This window comes from Pongo abelii, chromosome 1, assembly GCF_028885655.2.
Source record: "Pongo abelii isolate AG06213 chromosome 1, NHGRI_mPonAbe1-v2.0_pri, whole genome shotgun sequence".
NCBI lineage: Eukaryota > Metazoa > Chordata > Mammalia > Primates > Hominidae > Pongo > Pongo abelii.
The window spans coordinates 205,295,268-205,316,942 of NC_071985.2; positions in this window are offsets into that span (position 1 = coordinate 205,295,268).

Sequence of the window (21,675 nt, forward strand, 5' to 3'; positions counted from 1 at the left end):
AGACGTCCCAGACCATCCCTTGCAGTGCTCAGATTCATCCATGTGCTCCATTAGATCCAGTCCATCACCTAGTTTTCAAGGTAATGGCTAGCTATCATCTTGACAGAAAACTCAGTGGTGCTAAAAATTCTTTGCAAAATGTTTGTTGTCCCGTATGCCTTTTGTGCCCTATAACATACCATACTCAACCATATAGATGATTCTCACAAATAATGTTAAGTGAAAGAAGCCAGACCAGAGTACTACGTTTGATTTCATGTGGATAAAATACAAGACAGGCAAAAATATTCTGTTCAAGGCCAGGATAGCAGCTACCCTTTGGGGTGAGAGAGCAGTGTCTAGAAGGGGGATGAGAGGAGATTTTGTGGGTGATACTTATCAGATATGTGATTTACAAATATGTTCTCCCAATCTGTGGCTTGTCTTTCTTTCTTCTTTATTTTATTTATTTATTTATTTTTTTTTTTTTTGAGACAGAGTCTTGCTCTATCGCCACGCTGGAGGGCAATGGTGTGATCTTAGCTCACTGCAACCTATGCCTCCCAGGTTCAAGCGATTCTCCTGCCTCAGCCCTTCAGCCTCCCGAGAAGCTGGGATTATAGGTGCATGCCACCACACCCAGCTAATTTTTGTATTTTTAGTAGAGACGGGTTTCACCATGTTGGCCAAGATGGTCTCAATCTCTTGACCTCGTGATCCACACAACTCCCAAAGTGCTGGAATTACAGGCATGAGCCACCGCGCCTGGCCTGTGGCTTGTCTTTTCATTCTCTTTACAGAATCTTTCACACAGCAGAATTTAAAATTTTTGAAGACCGGGCATGGTGGCTTACACCTGTAATCCCAACACTTTGGGAGGCTCAGGCGGGCAGATCACCTGAGGTCAGGGGTTCAAGACCAGCCTTGCTAACATAGTGAAACCCCGTTTCTACTAAAAATACAAAAAAATTAGCGGGGCGCGGTGGTGCACGCCTCTAATCCCAACTGGGAGGCTGAGGCGGGCAGATCACCTGAGGTCAGGAGTTCAAGAGCAGCCTGGATAACATGGTGAAACCCCATTTCTACTAAAAAATACAAAAAAATTAGCTGGGTGCTGTGGCACAAGCCTATAATCCCAGCTACTCAGGAGGCTAAGGCAGGAGAATTGCTTGAACCCAGGAGGAGGAGGTTGCAGTGAGCCGAGATCGAGCCATTGCACCCCAGCTTGGACAACAAGAGCAAAACTCCATCTCAAAAAAATAATAAATAAAATACAAATAAATAAAATATTTGAGAAAGTCCAATATTTACATTTTTTAATCTTATGGATGGTGTCATATCTAAGAAATCTTTGCCTAATCCAAGATCACAAAAATGTCCCCCTAAATTTTCTTCTAGAAGTGTATAGTTTATTTTTATTTTAATTTTTTTGAGATGGAGTTTCGCTGTTGTTGCCCGGGTGGAGTGCAATGGCATGAGTTCGGCTCACTCCTGGGTTCAAGTGATTCTCCTGGGTTCAAGTGATTCTCCTGCCTCAGCCTCCCAAGTAGCTGGGATTACAGGTATGCGCCACCACCATGCCCGGCTAATTTTTTGTATGTTTAGTAGAGATGAGGTTTCACCATGTTGGTCTGGCTGGTCTCGAACTCCTGACCTCAGGTGATCCACCCACCTTGGCCTCCCAAAGTACTGGGATTACAGGCATGAGCCACCGTACCTGGCTGTGTACATTTTTAGATCGCCATTTTTTTAAAAGGATTATTTGGGATAGAGTCTCACTCTGTCACCAGGGCTGGAGTGCAGCGGCTGATCATGGCTCACTGCAGCCTTGACCTCCCAGGCTCAGGTGATCCTCTCACCTCAGCCTCCCAACTAGCTGGGACTACAGGCGCACACCACCATGCACAGCTAATTTTTTTGTGTTTTTTGTAGAGACAGAGTTTTGCCATGTTGCCCAGGCAGGTCTTGAACTTCTGAGCTCAAGTGATTCTCCCACCTCATCCTCCCAAAGTGCTGGGATTACAGGTGTGATCCACCACACCTGCCCATGCATATACTTTTCTATTCAGTCTAAACCTGGAAGAATACACAGCTTTCCTCTGGGGTAGGAAGATAATGGGATTTGGGGTAAGTATGCTAGAAAGATTGACTTTTCACTGTATACCCTTTAGTGCTATTGAATTTTTTTTTTTTTTTGAGATGGAGTTTCACTCTTATCCTCCCAGGCTGGAGTGCAATGGCACTACCTTGGCTCACTGCAACTTCTGCGTCCTGGGTTCAAACGATTCTCCTGCCTCAGCCTCCCAAGTAGCTGGGATTACAGGCACATGCCACCATGCCCAGCTAATTTTTTGTATTTTTAGTGAAGACGAGGTTTCACCATGTTGGCCCGGCTGGTCTCAAACTCCTGACCTCAGGTGATCCACCTGCCTCGGCCTCCCAAAGTGCTGGGATTACAGATGTGAACCACTACACCCAGCCAAATAATTTTTTAAAACGCAAACTCCAAAAGGTTTGGAGATCACTAAAACACAGTTCCACTGAACAGTTTAAAATCACCATGATGGGTCTGGCTCAGCACTTTGGGAGGCTAAGGCAGAAGGCTCATTCTTTTTTTTTGTTTGAGACGGAGCTCGCTCTGTCACCCAGGCTGGTGTGCAGTGGCGTGATCTTGACTCACTGCAACCTCTGCCTCCCGCTTCAAGCAATTCTCCTGCTTCAGCTTCCCAAGTAGCTGGGACTACAGGTGTCTGCCACCGTGCCTGGCTAATTTTTTGTATTTTTAGTGGACACTTGGTTTCACCGTGTTAGCCAGGATGGTCTCGATCTCCTGACCTCGTGATCCGACCTTGTGATCCTCCCGCCTCGGCCTCCCAAAGTGCTGGGATTACAGGAGTGAGCCACTGCACCTGGCCAGAAGGCTCACTCTTGAGCACAGGAGTTCAAGACTGGCCTGGGCAACACAGCAAGACTCCCATCTCTATAAAAATTAAAATAATAAAAATGAGCCAGCCGTGGTGGATGCCTACAGTCTCAGCTATTCAGGAGGCTGAGGCAGGAAAATCGCTTGAGCCCAGGAGTTTGAGGTTACAGTGAGCTATGATCGCAGCACTGCACTTCAGCCTGGGCGACAAAGTGCGAACCTGCATCTAAAAGAAATAAATAATAATAATAAAATAAATAAATAAATAAATACATAAATAAATAAAATCACCATGATGCTTGTTGGATTGGATGATTTCACTGCAGCTTCAAATCCTGAGGGTTCTCTCAAGCCTGGCAGTTCTCACTGAGCTAAGAAACTAAAAGTCAAATTTATTGGCAAAGAATGGATTGGGCCAATCAGAAGATAATATGCAAATGATGAGTGTGAATTTACAGTTTCCTCCCTATAGCTTTGAACATTGCTGAATTTAGAGAAGAAACTGTGAATGTTGCTGCCACCTGCAGGCCACATCTCTCAATATCAGGTTCCTGGAAGTACCTGGTGGGATTCTTCTTTCAATTGAGTCCTCTGTTAGGCTCTGGATTGGAGAAAGACTGATTTACAGATTTCTCCCTTTTTGCTGTCATCATTCCATACTCTGCCACAAAACCAAATTGCTAAAAGCGGGGAGCTGTGGCATTCAATTGTCTGCATTTGAATTCTGTCTTTACCTTGGGTAAATCAGATACCTGTTCTATACCTTGGGTAAATCAAATACCCATTCTTTTTTTTTTTTTTTTTGAGATGGAGTTTCACTCTTGTTGCCCAGGCTGGGGTGCAATGGTGTGATCTCGGCTCACTGAAGCCTCCGCCTCCTGGGTTCAAGCAATTCTCCTGCCTCACAGGCACCTGCCACTGTGCCTGGCTAATTTTTTGTATTTTTAGTAGAGACAGGGTTTCGCCCTGTTGGCCAGGCTGGTCTCGAACTCCTGGTCTCAGGTGATCTGCCTACCTCGGCCTTCCAAAGTGCTGGGATTACAGGCGTGAGCCACCGTGCACAGCAATCAGATACCTATTCTACACCTCAGATTCCTCATCTATAAAATGGAGATGATAACAGTAGCTCCTTTACATAGGTGTTGTGAGGATTAAATTAGATCACATAAAGTACTTAGCACAATGCTTGGCACCTAGTGAGCCTGCAACAAATATTAATGATTGTCAAGTTGTCATTGTCAGGCAGAGCTTCAGAGCCTCTCTCATCCTTTTTTTTTTTTTTTTTTTTCCAGCTGAATTTAAGATTCAAGGCCCTCCCATTCTAAACTGACAAATTGTACCTGGAAACACAAAAGTCTATTGGAAAGACCTATAGCATCTGGTTCCACCACTTACTGACCGTGGGCAAGCGTCCTAACCTCTCTCAACCTTACTTGACCTCACAGATGGTTTTGGAGATTACATGAAATCATCTGCATAAAGCACCAAGACAGTGCCTGGCATGGAGTGGACAGTTAATAGGTGGAATGATGATGGAGTGATGATTAACACAGAAATAGTTACCAAGTATAGCTAAAGGTTGAGCAGCACAGGTTGCAAATAGGCAGGCCATAGGCAGTCACTAACCTACAGATATTTTGTTTTGGCCCACAGTGATTTACATTTTAACCCCAGGAATTTTACATTCAAGCCTGAGTTCTTAATTTCTCTTTTAAAATGTGAAGATCTGCCAGGTGCGTTGGTTCACACCTGTAATCCCAGCACTTTGGGAGGCCGAGGCAGGCGGATCACCTGAGGTCAGGCGTTCGAGACCAGCCTGACCAACATGCAGAAATCCCATCTCTACTAAAAATACGAAATTAGCTGGGCGTGGTGGAGCATGCCTGTAATCCCAGCTACTCGGGAGGCTGAGGCAGGAGAATCGTTTGAACCTGGGAGGCGGAGATTGCGGTGACCTGAGATCGCGCCACTGCACTTCAGCCTGGGCAAAAAGAGCTAAACTCCGTCTCTGGGCCGGGCGCAGTGGCTCACGCCTATAATCTCAGCACTTTGGGAGGCTGAGACGGGAGATTGCTTGAGTCCAGGAGTTTGAGACCAGCCTGGGTCAACATAGCGAAACCTCGGTCTCTACTAAAAATACAAAAAATTAGCCAGATGTGGTGGCACGCATCTGTAGTACCAGCTACTTGGTAGGCTGAGGTGGGAGAATCATCTGAAGCCTGAGAGGTCGAAGCTGCAGTGAGCCGAGATCGCACCACTGCATTCCAGCCTGGGCAACCAGAGTGAGACCCTGTCTCAAAAAAGATTTTTATTTTATTTTATTTTATTTTATTTTATTTTATTTATTTTAATCTGTGAGAGGGAGTCTCGCTCTGTCGCCCAGGCTGGAATGCAGTGGCACGATCTCTGCTCACTGCAAGCTCCGCCTCCCAGGTTCACGCCATTATCCTGCCTCAGCCTCCCGAGTAGCTGGGACTACAGGCGCCCGCCACCATGCCCGGCTAATTTTTTGTATTTTTATTTTTATTTATTTCTATTTCTTATTTTTTTTGGAGACGGAGTCTCACTCTGTGGCCCCGGCTGGAGTGCAGTGGCAAGATCTCGGCTCACTGCAAGCTCCACCTCCCAGGTTCACGCTATTCTCCTGCCTCAGCTTCCCGAGTAGCTGGGACTACAGGCGCCCGCCACCACGCCCAGCTAATTTTTTTTTGTATTTTTAGTAGAGACGGGGTTTCACCGGGTTAGCCAGCATGGTCTTGATCTCCTGACCTCATGATTCGCCCGCCTCGGCCTCCCAAAGTGTTGGGATTACAGGCGTGAGCCACTGTGCCCGGCCAAATTATTTATTTGTTTATTTATTTTTGAGACGGAGTCTGGCCCTGTTGCTCAGGTTGGAATGCAGTGGTGGATCTCGGCTCACTGCAACCTCCGCCTCCCAGGTTCAAGCAATTCTCCTGTCTCAGCCTCCTGAGCAGCCGGGACTACAGGCACACCCCACCACACCTGGCTATTTTTTTTTTTTTTTTGTAGAGACAGGGTTTTACCATGTCCGGCAGGCTGGTCTCGAACTCCTGGCCTCAGGTGATCCGCCTGCCTAGGCCTCCCAAAGTGCTGGGATTAAAGGTGTGAGCCACTATGCCCAGCCTGGAAACAATTTTTGTAAATTAAGAAATAAATAAGGCCAGGCGTGGTGGCTCATGCCTGTAATCCCAGCACTTTGGGAGGCCGAGGCAGGTGGATCACCTGAAGTCAGGAGTTCGAGACCAGCCTGGCCTACATGGTGAAACCCTGTCTCTATTAAAAATACAAAAATTAGCCGGATGCGGTAGCGCGTGCCTGTAATCCCAGCTACTCAGGAGGTTGAGGCAGGAGAATCGCTTGAACCCGGGAGGCGGAGGTTACAGTGAGCCGAGATTGCACCACTGCATTCCAGCCTGGGCGACAGAGCAAGACTCTGTCTCAAGAGAAAAGACAAGACAAGAATTAAATAAAATACAATAAAATGTGAAGTCCTGACAGTGTATTACACTGATCTATACGGAAGGTGGCATATAACAGAGAAACCTAATTTCTTCCAAGGAAGCTAAGTAATGCTTCCTGAAGAAGTGCTGCTAAAGCTGAAACAGGAGTTGACTGGGGGTGAATCCGATAAAGAGGTGGGGATGCTGCTCCAAGCGTAAGGACTGTTGGGTCCAAAGGCCTTGGTCAGGGAGATTCGTGCCTCTGGGAAACCTCATGGTAGCCAGGTGGCCAGAGCACAGTGAGCAAGACAACAGGAAGAAGATGAGGCTTCCATTAGCATCTTAAGGATTTTGGTCTTTATCATGAGGACAAATGTATTTCAAAGCTAAAAGCTGGGAGGTAGCCAATTGGTGTAACAAACTGAGGAGCTAGACAGAAATAGAAGGGAGAAAGGTCAGGGGTCAATAATTAACAGCTGAGAAGGCAGAGAAGCACAAGGATAGTATGGAATCTAGAAACTGGGGGCACGCAGGACAGCCTTTCAGGTGTGGTCTGGCAAAAGGCAGACTTTATGGGAACCAAGTTAAGTGGGACACCAGGATGAATATCTTATGTTCATTTAAATAGTGGAAAAATGAGAAGAACAGACATTTCGTCAAGGGCATATCACAAGTGAGATACGGAGCTAGATTCACAATACCTATCTTAATTTGTTGCTCCTCCCATTAGTTTTCTCAAGGCAAGTAAACTCAGTACAATACTCTGTTGTTAATACTACTAACAAATCTCATTTATGCTAAATGTTGGGCTAAATGTTGGGCTCTGTATTTATGTGCATTATTATCTTGTCTTTTTCACTGAGTTAATGAGAACAGTCCACCCAAAATATTATGAACCAAGAGACTATTAGACATTAGAGACAGGAATAAATGAAACAGACACTATCCCTCTCCTTTGGGAATTCACAGTTCAGAAAGGAAGTGAATAGTTTAAGAAGTAATTATAGGCCGGGCACAATGGCTCATGTCTGTAATCCCAGCACTTTGGGAGGCAGAGGCAGGTGGATCATCTGAGGTCAGGAGATCGAGACCAGCCTGGCCAACATGGTGAAAACCCGTTTCTATTAAAAATACAAAAAAACTTAGCCGGGTGTGGTGGCGGGTGCCTGTAATACCAGCTACTTGGGAGGCTGAGGCAGGAGAATTGCTTGAACCCAGGAGGCAGAGGTTGCAGTGAGCCGGGATCTCGCCATTGCACTCCAGCCTGAGCAACAGAGCGAGACTGTTTCCACAAAAAAAAAAAAAAAAAAAAAAAAAAAAAAGGAAGTAATTATAAAGAGTAATTGACAGGTGCTACAGGGAGAGTATAACAGTGAACCAACCTACCATGGGCGGCAGGGAAGGCATTCTGGAAGAAGTGACAGACAAGCTGAAAAATCAGGGGGAATTAACAAGGTGAAACATGGAGGCCAGGCAGGGTAGCTCAAGCCTGTAATCCCAGTACTTTGGGAGGCCAAGGCTGGTGGATCACTTGAGGTCAGGAGTTCGAGACCAGACTGGCCAACATGGTGAAACCCTGACTCTACTAAAAATACAAAAATTAGCTGGGCAGTAGTGGCATGCGACTGTAATCCCAGCTACTTAGGAGGCTGAGGCAGGAAAATCCCCTTGAGCCTGGGAGGCGGAGGTTGCCATGAGCCGAGATCACACCACTGCACTCCAGTCTGGGTGACAGAGTGAGACCCTGTCTCAAAAAAAAAGAAAAAAGATAATTTCAAAAAATAAATAAAAATACAAAAATTAGCTGGGCATGGTGGCACATGCCTATAATCCTAGCTACTTGGGAGGCTGAGGCAGGAGAATAGCTTGAGCCTGGGAGGCGGTGGTTGTATTGAGCCAAGATCAAGTCACTTCACTCCAGCCTGGGCGACAGAGCGAGACCCTGTCTCTCTGTCTCTCTCTCTCTCTCTCACACACACACACACACACACGCAAAATCCAAACATGGGGTTTCACCCTTCATGAAACAAGAGTGTTTCAGGCAAAGAGAACAGCAGATGGAAGGCACTATTCTCACAATAACTTCATTAAATAGATTCTATTATTATTCCCTTCTCACAGATAAGAAAACTGAAACTCAGAGATTAAGTAACTGACCCACTAGGTGGTGTTGAAGCCAGGATGTAAGCCTCTATTTACCTCAACTAGAGCTCATTCTTTTAGTTGCTAAACCAGATATTTCTATTAGTTTGCCCTTTCTTTCTAAGGATCATGTGAGTGGAATGGGATTATTAATTGAGATGTCTGTAATGCAGGAAGTTGAAATCATGGCTTACAAACTATGCAAGCATGTCTGTGTCATTGTTGTCTGTAAATTTTGCAATGACGCTATTTAGTGACACAGCTCTTGTGCTAATGTCTGAATGGATATTCATTTCAATTTAATATGATTCAACAGCTATGTACTGAGTGCCTACTACGTGCCAGGCATGATGCCAGGCATGGTGCCAGGCCTTGTCAGTTACCAAGATGATGAGACAAGTTCCTAGGTACTAGGCTAAAGATCGTGTTAATCACTAACAATTTTTAAAAAATAAATAACAAAGTCATAACCCTAGCAGTTAGAAACTGTAGGTAACTTATTGCAATAGCTACAGGTTTGAGCATCAACCATGTGCCAAGCACTGCATGAAGTACTTTAATGAAAATTTAAATGGTCATGATCGGCCAGGCGTGATGGCTCAAGCCTGTAATTCCAGCACTTTGGGAGGCTGAGGCAGGCAGATCACCTGGGGTCAGGAGTTTGAGACCAGCCTGGCCAACATGGTGAAACCCTGTCTCCACTAAAAATACAAAAAAAAAAAAAAAAAAAAAATAGCCGGGCGTGGTGGCACGTGCTTGTAGTCCCAGCTACTTAGGAGGCTGAGGCAGGAGAATTGCTTGAGCCTAGGAGGCGGAGGTTGCAGTGAGCTGAGATTGCACCACTATATCCCAGCCTGGGCAACAGAGAGAGACTCCATCTAAAAAAAAAAAAAAAGATCATGATCATAGCTAAAAATTAAAAGTGCTTACTGTGAGCTCTGTGTTAAGCAGTTTACGTTATTATCTTCTTTAACTCTCATGTTCATTCCAAAAGGCTGATATCATAGTTTAATGATATTATTATTTCTCATTTTACAGGTAAGGAAATGAGCTTTGGAGATTTTTGCCTGAGATCCCAGAGACAATAAAATAGAAGAACTAGAGATCAAACCCAGATATTCCTGACTCCAGATGTGAGCTCTAGACAATTACACCACACTACCTCTGTAAGGAGGGTCAGCTAGTCAAAAATCAGGGGAATGTGGAATTCTGTGTAGCTAAGCACACATCCGGAAAGGAAAATAAATATTGGTGCTTTTAAAACTGTCCGAGAAAGTAAAGAACTTCATTCTATCATTTAATTCTGCCAAAATTTGCCTCTAGAATTATCCTTAAATTTAATTAATAACTGAAGTTTAGAATCCTTGGTATCAAGATATACTTCCTTTAATTCTTGTTTTATACACATGCAGGAAAGAAAATAAACTGTTTTGCAAAAATCAGTGTCAGACAAAAAAGTGACCCCATTAAGAATGTGGTACAAGCTGTACCACACTGCTGTGCTTTGTAAACTAGGAGGGAAAAAATAATTCCACAGGAGGCAACCATCAGCCCTGGGCGGTATGAACATCCTGTCTCCATGATTACTTGTGGCTATCAGCAGGGAGGTATGCAGTCTTGTTCCATATGTTCAGATATGGCCACAGGTGAAATCTGTGTGGCTAAGGAAGTGCACAGAATTGGCTCTGTGACACATGAACCAGGAAGATCAATGTTGTGTCCAGACATATAGATGTTTGTGTTTCCATCTGCATACTGGTCCTTTGTCTCAACATAAAAATGCAGGAAAATAAACTAATACTTATTGAGTACCACTTAGTATGTTATATTATTATCTCAACAATTCATTTAATATTGTAGAAACTGGAGTTCAGACAGGTAGAACTTCTATCACAGCAACCATAACAAATTACTTATTATATATTATTACTAAAACAACAATGATAGCATCCATTAATTGAGTGCATATTATGTGCCAGGCACTGTGCAGGGCATTCCCCATTATTTCACTTACTCCTCATGACAACCCTGTGATATGAGGACAATTACCCATTTTACAGAAAAAGAAACAGACACATATGATGTTAAGCAATTTTCCAAGGTCACATGGTTAGCAAGTAGCATCTGTTTGTGTCTGTCCCCCCAACAATTCGTGTAAATTTCTTAAGGGCAAAGACTGTGTATTTTTCTTTTTTTTTTTTTTGAGACAGAGTTTCGCTCTTGTAGCCCAGGCTGGAGTGCAATGGCACAATCTTGGCTCACTGCAACCTCCACCTCCCAGGTTCAAGCGATTCTCCAGCCTCAGCCTCCCAAGTAGCTGGGATTACAGGCACCCACCACCACGCCCAGCTAATTTTTTGTATTTTTAGTAGAGATGGGGTTTCACTATGTTGGCCAGGCTGGTCTCGAACTCCTGATCTCAGGTGATCCACCCGCCTCAACTTCCCAAAGTGTTGGGATTACAGGCATGAGCCACCATGCCCAGCCAAGGACTATGTATTTTTCAATTCTGTATTTCTAGGCCCTAACACTGCTTGGCACAGAGTAGAGATAATTCTATAAATATTTTTGAATAAACTAGTGAAAAACAAACAATAACTCCTAAGATAAGGGGCAGAGCCATAATTGGGATTTAGGTGTTCTTTTTTCTTCTTCTTCTTCTTTTTATTTTTTGAAACACATTCTCACTCTGTTGCCTAGACTGAAGTGTAGTGGCGTGATCTCAGCTCACTGTAACCTCTGCCTCCTGGGTTCAAGCAATTCTCGTGCCTCAGCCTCCTGAGTAGCTGGGATTACAGGCGTGTGCCACCATGCCTGGCTACATTTGTATTTTTAGTAGAGACAGGGTTTTGCCATGTTTCCTAGATTGGTCTCAAACTCCTGGGGTCAAGCGATCCCATATTTACATATTGCCTGCCCAAATCAGGGTCCTAATTAATGACTCACATGCCTGTTTCACAAGGGAAATTTCTATTAGACATTTTCCATACAAGTAGAATGGAGTGATTCTACCTCCAGGTCTTTATGTTGCAGAAATACTAGCATAACATATAAAGATGTTTTACCAGGGTGTCTACTATTGATATTTCAGAAAAAAGTTCTTTTTTTTTTTTTTTAATTAAAAAAAAAGGCCAGGCGCAGTGGCTCACACCTGTAATCCCAGCACTTTGGGAGGCCGAGGCCAGAGGATTGCTTGAGCCCTGAAGTTTGAGACTAGACTGGGCAACAAGTGAGACCCCCCCATCTCTATTTGTTAAAAAAAAATTAAAAAGAAAAGAAAAAGAAAAACTATGAAAGATATCCATTAATGGAGGAATGATTAACAGTACATCGATTCTATAAAATATCATATATGGGTACAGCACACCAACATGGCACATGTATACATATGTAACAAATCTGCACGTTGTGCACATGTACCCTAAAACTTAAAGTATAATAATAATAAAATTTAAAAAAAGCAAAACATAACTTGAAGTAAAAAATATATATATCATATAACTTTAAAGAGAGTAAGGTAGCTCTACTTATACTGATGTAGAAGAATGGCTAGAAGATTGCATTATGTGGAATAAACAGGTTTCAGAATGTTAACTATGGTTTAGGGTGCGTAATAGTAATCACGTCTTCAACGTTTTTGTTGTTGTTGTTGAGATGGAGTCTCACTCTGTCGCCCAGGCTGGAGTACAGTGGTGCGATCTCGGCTCACTGCAACCTCCATCTCCTAGGTTCAAGCGATTCTCCTGCCTCAGCCTCCTGAGTAGCTGGGATTACAGGTGTGCGCCACCATGCCTGGCTAATTTTTGTAGTTTTAGTAGAGACAGAGTTTCACCATGTTGGTCAGGCTGGTCTTGAACTCCTGACCTCAGGTGATCCGCCTGCCTTGGCCTCCCAAAGTGCTGGGATTACAAGTGTAAGCCACCGTGCCCAGCCCTAAAATAGTGTTTATTGAATGCTCACAATATACTTGGACCTCTGCTAAGCATTTTGACTTCATAGACAAAAGGGGAAAAATATGTCTCTTAAAATCAAAAATTGCATTTTGTGGATGGGGAAATTGGGAAGATGTCACTCAAAGGATACAAAATTTCAGTTAGACATGAGGAATAAGTTTAAGAGATTTATTGAACAACATGGTAACTATAGTTAATAACAGTATATTGGCCCAGCGCAGTGACTCATGCCTATAATCCCAACACTTTGGGAGGATGAGGTGGGAGAACTGCTTGAGCCCAAGAGTTTAAGACCAGCCTAGGTAACAAAGTGAGAGACCCCATCTCTACAAAAATTTTTTTAAATTACCCGGGTTTGGTGGCTAGTGCCTGTGGTCCCAGCTACATGGGAAGCTGAGGCGGGAGGATCACTTGAGCCCAGGAGGTCGAGGCTGCAGTGGGGGGTATTTGTAATGATGGGGCAGTAAATGCAATAGAATGTTCCAGGTAGGCCCAGGCGTGGTGGCTCACGCCTGTAATCCCAGCACTTTGGGAGGCCGAGGCGGGCGGATCATGAGGTCAGGAGATTGAGACCATCCTGGCTAACACAGTGAAACCCCGTCTCTACTAAAAATACAAAAAATTAGCCGGGCGCGGTGGCGGGCGCCTGTAGTCACAGCTACTTGGGAGGCTGAGGCAGGAGAATGGCGTGAACCCGGGAGGCGGAGCTTGCAGTGAGCCGAGATTGCGCCACTGCACTCCAGCCTGGGGGACAGAGTGAGACTCTGTCTCAAAAAAAAAAAAAAAAAAAAAAAAAAAAAGAATGTTCCAGGTAGAAAAAAAGATAAGTAGGAATAAGCCTGGCAGGCCCAAGAATACTGCATCTGGGCCAGAAATGAGAAAGTGAAGTAGTCAGATATACTCAGGAATTAACATACATTTGGCAATCCTGGAAGCAGGGGTGAAGTGCAGCTGAAACCACAAGGACTGGTGGAAGACCTATTTCACTTCCCCCACTGCAGCCTCTCTGCAAAAGTACAGAGGTTTATTCTCTTGAGAGAGTAAAACAGACAATCTCTGGAATAAGGGTCAGCAGGCACAGTTAATGGCCCTATTTCAAAAAGGGGAATTAGGATTTGGTTGGCTTTTCCCACACTCTGCTCCCAGAATGCTGGGGAAATGAGTCTTCTTCTTTGGGGAAAATGAAGCCAAACATGAAAGATCTAAAGACAATGGCACTGGGATCTCCCCCAAAACAGCTCTTCATGATCAATGACCTAAGGGACATTGGCTCATAGACAAATGACCTCATGGCTGGTGTCTCCCATCTTCATGCACAGAACTTCCAATCAGCTTTTAGTCCCCAACTTTTATTCATGGGCAGGATGCCAAGGGTTACCAAACACAAGGCTTTCCTCTAAGAGAAAAGATAGAGACCAAAACAAACGAAAGAAACTTGTGAGATGCGCCAAGGCGTCGGTAGCGACGGCAGCTCCAGCCGGGCCTCAGAGATGCTAGCACCTCCCTCAGGAGACCGTTGCAGTCAGCCAGGCCCCTTCCCCACGGTAATCATGTGTGACCGAAAGGCTGTGATAAAAAATGCAGACATGTCGGAAGAGACAACAGGACTTGGCGAAATGTGTTACTCAGGCGCTGGAGAAATACAACAGAGAAGGACGTTGCGGCTCATATCAAGAAGGAATTTGACAAGAAGTAAAATCCCATCTGGCATTGCATCATGGGGAGGAATTTCGCTAGTTACATGACACAGGAAACTGGGTCCGGAATTGGTGAGTTCTTGGTCTCACTGACTTGGAGAATGAAGCCGCGGACCCTCGCGGTGAGTGTTACAGTTCTTAAAAGCGGCGTGTCCGGAGTTTGTTCCTTCTGATGTTCGGATGTGTTCGGAGTTTCTTCCTTCTGGTGGGGTTCGTGGTCTCGCTGGCTCAGGAGTGAAGCTGCGGACCTTCGCGGTGAATGTTACAGCTCATAAAGGCAGTGTGGACCCAAAGAGTGAGCAGCAGCAAGATTTACTGCAAAGAGCGAAAGATCAAAGATTCCACAACGTGAAAAGGAAGCCGAGCGGGTTGGCACTGCTGGCGCGGGCACCCTGCTTTTATTCTCTTATCTGGCCCCACCCACATCCTGCTGATTGGTAGAGCCGAGTAGTCTGTTTTGACAGGGCGCTGATTGGTGCATTTACAATCCCTGAGCTAGACACAAAGGTTCTCCACATCCCCACCAGAGTAGCTAGATACAGAGTGTGGACACAAAGGTTCTCCAAGTCCCCACCAGAGTAGCTAGATACAGAGTGTCGATTGGTGTATTTACCATCCCTGAGCTAGACACAAAGGTTCTCCACGTCCCCACCAGACTCAGGAGCCCAGCTGGCTTCACCCAGCGGATCCCGCACTGGGGCTGCAGATGGAGCTGCCTGCCAGTCCCACGCCGTGCGCCCGCACTCCTCAGCCCTTGGGTGGTTGATGGGACTGGGTGCCATGGAGCAGGAGGCAGCACTTGTCGGGGAGGCTCGGGCTGCACAGGAGCCCATGGAGGTAGGGGGAGGCTCAGGCATGGCGGGCTGCAGGTCCCGAGCCCTGCCCCGCGGGAAGGCAGCTAAGGCCCGGCGAGGGGCTGGCCAGCCGCTCCGACTGCGGGGTCTGCCGAGCCCACGCCCACCCGGAAGTCGTGCTGGCCCGCAAGCACCAAGCACAGCCCCGGTTCCCGCCCGTGCCTCTCCCTCCACACCTCCCCGCAAGCTGAGGGAGCCGGCTCTGGCCTTGGCCAGCCCAGAAAGGGGCTCCTACAGTGCAGCGGCGGGCTGAAGGGCTCCTCAAGTGCCGCCAAAGTGGAAGCCCAGGCAGAGGAGGCACCGAGAGCGAGTGAGGGCTGGGAGGGCTGCCAGCATGCTGTCACCTCTCAAAACCAAATACTTCATCTACTTTTTTCTTTTTTTTTCTGAGACGGAGTCTTGCTCTGTCGCCCAGAGCTGGAGTGCAATGGTGCAATCTTGGCTCACTGCAACCTCCACCTCCCGAGTTCAAGCAATTCTCCTGCCTCAGCCTCCCGAGTAGCTGGGATTACAGGCATGCGCCACCATGCCCGGCTGATTTTGTATTTTTAGTAGAGACAGAGTTTCACCTGTTGGCCAGGCTGGTCTTGAACTCCTGACCTCTGGTGATCCGCCCGCCTCGGCCTCCCAAAGTGCTGGGATGACAGGCGTGAGCCACCACGCCCGGCCACTTCATCTGCTTTTACCTGGGCCAAATGGCCATTCTTCTGTTCAAATCTGTTTAAAAGCATGGACTGTGCCACACACCCAGTATCCATCCAAAAACAAGGACTGCACCCTAAATTCCAAGTACCAGAGACTGAAATTTTCAGCCTTGCTAAGGGAACACATCAGTCTTTGAACCTTTATAGTGTTTTGTACAGGGCATTCTCTGTACTAGTTTGTTGTGGTTATAAAACACTTAGCAAAATTTAAAAAAGGAAGAAAGAAACTTATAGGAAATTGAGACAATGCAGAGAGAAAACTTTTTCTTCATTTATTTTAATTAAATATTTATTTATGGCTGGGCGCAGTGGCTCATGCCTGTAATCCCAGCACTTTGGGAGGCTGAGGGAGGCTAATCATTTGAGGTCAGGAGTTCAAGACCAGCCTTGTCAACATGGTGAAACCCCATCTCCACTAAAAAATACAAAAATTAGCCGGGCATGGTGGTGGTCACCTGTAATCCCAGCTACTCAGGAGGCTGAGGCAGGACAATTGCTTGAACCCAGGAGGCAGAGGTTTCAGTGAGCCGAGATTGCACCACTGCACTCCAGCCTGGCAACAGACACTCCATCTAAAAAAAAAGTTAAGGAAATATCATAAAATAATTTAAAATATTTTCCATAAATTTCCAGATTGAAAGGGCCCACTGTGTGCCTAGCACAATGAATGAGATAAACCTATATCATGACACACCACTGTGACATGTCAGGACCTGCAGACAAAGACAAGATTCTATCAGTTTCCAAACAGAAAAGACATAAGTCCCACATAGCAGATCAGAGATCAGAATGGCTTTAGACCTCTCAGTGGCAGCACTTGAAGTAAAAGAAGGGAGGAATGCCTTCAAAATTCTGAAAGGTGATGATTTCCAACCTAGGATTCTGTACCTTGTTAAAACATTAACATCAGCCGGGCACGGCTCACGCCTGTAATCCCAGCACTTTGGGAGGCCAAGGTGGGCTGATCACAAGGTCAGGAGATTGAGACCATCCTGGCTAACACGGTGAAACCCCGTCTCTACTAAAAATACAAAAAATTAGCCGGGTGTGGTGGAGGGCGCCTGTAGTCCCAGCTACTCAGGAGGCTGAGGCAGGAGAATGGCGTGAACCTGGGAGGTGGAGCTTGCAGTGAGCCACCAAGATCGCGCCACTGCACTCCAGCCTGGGCGAGAGTGCGAGACTCTCTCAAAAAAAACCAAAAAAACAAAAAAACACCATCATTCAAACATGTGGGTAAAGACATAATCAGATATACAAGATCTAAACATTTTTACCTCTGATGCATCATTTCACAAGAAACTACTGGCAGATATGGTCTACCAAAACCGGAGGGCAAACAAAGACACAGTTCAGGTAACTTTAGATAAAATTCTGGAAACAGGAGATAGGAAAGTCAATACAGGAGAAAAGCAAAAGGAATCCTCAAGAGGAGGGAGGGGCTGGGTGTAGTGGCTCATGCTTGTAATCCCAGCACTTTGGGAGGCCGAGGTGGGTGGATCACGAGGTCAGGAGCTCAAGACCATCCTAGCTAACACGGTGTAATCCCATCTCTACTAAAAATACAAAAAATTAGCTGGGCATGGTGGCATGCGCCTGTAGTCCTACCTACTTGGGAGGCTGAGGCAGGAGAATCGCTTGAACCCGGGAGATGGATGTTGCAGTGAGCTGAGATCATGCCACTGCACTCCAACCTGGGTGACAGAGCGAGACTCTGTCTCAAACAAACAAACTAAAAAGGCCGGGCGCGGTGGCTCACGCCTGTAATCCCAGCACTTTAGGAGGCTGAGGTGGGTGGATCATGAGGTCAGGAGTTCGAGACCAGCCTGGCCAGGAGGATGAAACCCCGTCTCTACTAAAAATACAAAAATTAGCTGGGTGCTGTGGTGGCCGCCTGTAATCTCAGCTACTCGGGCAGGAGAATTGCTTGAACCCAGGAGGTGGAGGTTGCCGTGAGCCAAGAGCGCGCCACTGCACTCTAGCGTGGGCGACAGAGCAAGACTTCCATCTCAAAAAAAAAAAAAAAGGTAGTAATACTACAGCTTCTGGGCTAGCGCAACCGTTGCCATCTGCTTGCCACACCAATATCCTCCCTCCAGGAGGCCACTAGGGTAATCTAGGGTCTCCAAAAGAAGATGGGCTTCCTGGTATTGAGAGGAGGAAAATGTTATACTTTAAAAAGGAAGCAAAGACATCACAAGTAACATGTTGACCTTGTTTGGATCCTGACTCAAACAAAACATAAAAAGGCATTTTTAGGCCAAGAGTGGTGGCTCACGCCTGTAATCCCAGCACTGTGGGAGGCTGAGGCAGGCAGATAACCTGAGGTTGGGAGTTTGAGACCAGCCTGACCAACATGGAGAAACCCTATCTCTACTAAAGATACAAAAAATTAGCTGGGGATGGTGGCACATGCCTGTAATCCCAACTACTTGGGAGGCTGAGGTAGGAGAATCGCTTGAACCCGGGAGGCAGAGGTTGCGGCGAGCCGAGATCTTCCCATTGTACTCCAGCCTGGGCAATAAGAGCTAAACTCTGTCTCAAAAAAAAAAAAAAAATACATTTTTGAGGCAATTATGGAACTGTGAATAATAATTGGGTATCATGTGATATTAGGAAACTGTTGGCCAGATGAGGTGGCTCATGCTTGTAATCCCAGAATTTTGGGAGGCTGAGGAGGGAGGATCGCCGGAGCCCAGGAGTTCAAAACCAGCTTGGTCAACAAAGCCAGACCCTGTCTCTACAGAAAAGTTTAAATACTAGTTGGCATGGCGGCATGCACCTGTAGTTCCAACTACTCGAGAGGCTGAAGTGGAAGGATTGCTTGGGCCCAGGAGGTAGAGGCTACAGTAAGCCATGATCACACCACTGCACTCCAGCCTGGGCCAGAGTGTAGGACCCTGTCTCAACTCTTTTCCGCAAAAACAAACAAAGAAACAAAACTCATAGCCGGGCGCGGTGGCTCACACCTGTAATCCCAGCACTTTGGGAGGCCGAGGTGGGCGGATCACCTGAGGTCAGGAGTTCAAGACCAGCCTCAACATGGAGAAACCCCATCTCTACTAAAAGTACAAAAAATTAGCTGGGCGTGGTGGTACATGCCTGTAATCCCAGCTACTCGGGAGGCTGAGGCAGGACAATTGCTTAAACCTGGGAGGCGGAGGTTGTGGTGAGCTGATATCGTGCCATTGCACTCCAGCCTGGGCAACAAGAGCGAAACTCTGTCTCAAAAAAAAAAAAAAGGAAGAAAATTTATAAAAAAGCAATATGGACAAAAATTAAATTATGCATAATCCCACTACCTATTAACCATTTTGTATCTCTTTCTAGTAGACACATGTGTCACTATGTTGCCCAGGCTGGTTTTGAACTCCATGGGCTCAAGTGATTCTCTTGCCTCAGCCTCCCAAGTAGCTGGGATTATATGCATGATACATTAAGTTCTTCTACAATAACACTTTAAATAGTTGCATGGTTTTCACTATGTAAATTGTTTCCTATCATTACTGTAGGATATATTGATTCCTTCTAAATTTTTTTATTATTGTTTTATTTTTGAGACAGGGTCTCACTGTTGTCCAGGCTGGAGTGCAGTGGCATGATCTCGGCTCACTGCAACCTCTTCCTAGGCTCAAGCGATCCTCCTACCTCAGTCTCCCAAGTAGCTGGGACTACAGGCACATATCACCATGTCTGGCTAATTTTTGTAATTTTTGGGTAGAGACAGGGTTTTGCTATGTTGCCTAGGCTGGTCTCAAACTCCTGGGCTCAAGCAATCCACTCACCTCAGCCTTTGAAAACGCTGGGATTACAGACATGAGCCACCGCATCTGGCCTTTTTTTTTTTTTTTTTTTTTGGTACAGATGGGGCCTTGCTGTGTTGCTGGCCTTGAATTTCTGGGCTGAAGCTATCCTCCTGACTTAGCCTCCAAAGTGCTGGGCTCACGGGTGTGAACTACCGTGCCTGGTCTGCAGCTTTAATTAATTAATTTACTTATTTATTTAAGAGTGAGACAAAGTCTCACTCTGTTGCCCAGGCTGGAGTGCAGTGGCACCATCTTGGCTCACTGCAACCTCCACCTCCTGGGTTCAAGCGATTTCTGGCTAATTTTTGTATTTTTAGTAGAGACTGGGTTTCACTGTGCTGGCCAGGCTGGTCTCAAACTCCTGACCTGAAGTGATCTGCCCTCCTCGGCCTCCCAAAGTGCTAAGATTACAGGTGTGAGCCAAGGCACCTGCCGTGCAGCTTTAATTTAAATTCTAGAAGTTGAGGAGATGGCTGGGCTCAAGTCACAAAGAAAGCATCTCCAATTTTGGGGCTAAGTGGAGTTGTTCAAAAATGGAAACTAGTATGGGAAGCATGCAGGAGTGATGCAGGGTACAGGCCTGTATGTCTCTTTCCAATGACTGTGTTGAGTTATTGTCCACCTGGAGTGCTGGCTGGCTGGCCCCATTTCAGCTGCAGCGGGACTGTTGATTAACCACACTGAGGTAATCTCATGGGGAAGAATTCTGCACTGGGTCTCCATGCCTGGTTAGTTTCAAGATCAGCCCCTGGAATGAAATTTTTTCTTTTCTTTTTTTTTTTTTTTTTGAGATGGAGTCTCGCTCTGTTGCCCAGGCTGGAGTGCAGTGGCATGATCTCAGCTCACTGTAACCTCCGCCTCCTGGGTTCAAGTGATTCTCCTGCCTCAACCTCATGAGTAGCTGGGATTACAGGTGCCTGCCACCACCACGCCTGGCTAATTTTTGTATTTTTAGTAGAGACGGGGTTTCACCATGTTGGTCAGGCTGGTCTTGAACTCCTGACCTTATGATCCACCCACCTTGGCCTCCCAAATGCTGGGATTACAGGCATGAGCCACTGCGCCCGGTCAGCCCCTGGAATTTCTAAATGAACATATACACAGATAGGTGTGTATGGTACAACAAAGTGTCAGGTGGGAAAGGGAGGAAAGAGAATTCTAAAATAGTTTCAAGGCTACCTCTTAAAATTAAGAAGGAAGGCCAGGTGCAGTGGCTCATACCTGTAATCCCAGCACTTTGGGAGGCCGAGGCGGGTGGATCACCTGAGGTCAGGAGTTTGAAACCAGCATGGCCAACATGGTGAAACCCCGTCTCTACTAAAAATACAAAGATTAACCGGGCATGGTAGTGGGTGCCTTTAATCCCAGTTACTCGGGAGGCTAAGGCAGGAGAATCGCTTGAACCCATGAGGCAGAGGTTGCAGTGAGCAGAGATCACGCTATCACACTCTAGCCTGGGCAACAAGATTGAAATGCAGTCAAAAAAAAAAAAAAAGATTAAGAAGGAAAGGAGGGGAAAAAAAAACAAAATACATTTTAAGGCTGAGATACTCAGTTAAAATAATAATAATTTTAATAGCAGCATAATATTCCATCAAATGGGTTTGCCAAAATTTATGTAACTGCTTCTCTTTTTTTTTTTTTTTTTTTTTTTTGAGATGGAGTCTCACTGTGTCGCCCAGGCTGGAGTGCAGTGGCGTGATCTTGGCTCACTGCAACTTCTGCTCCCCAGGTTTAAGCAAGTCTCTGCCTTAGCCTCCTGAGTAGCTGGGATTACAGGCACATGCCACCACACCCGGCTAATTTTTTGTATTTTTAGTAGAGACGGGTTTCACCATCTTGGCCAGGCTTGTCTTGAACTCCTGACCTCGTGATCCACCCACCTTGGCCTCCCAAAGTGCTAGGATTACAGGTGCGTGCCACCGTGCCCGGCCAAATATTTCTCTGTTTCAAGATTTTTATTACTAAGAAATATAAGTGGCCGGGCATGGTGGCTCAGGCCTGTAATCCCAGCACTTTTTGGGAGGCCAAGGCGGGTGGATCACCTGAGGTCAGGAGTTGAAGACCAGCCTGGCCAATGTGGTGAAACCCAGTCTCTACTAAAAATACAGAAAAATTAGCTGGGCATGGTGGCAGGCACCTGTAATCCAAGCTACTCA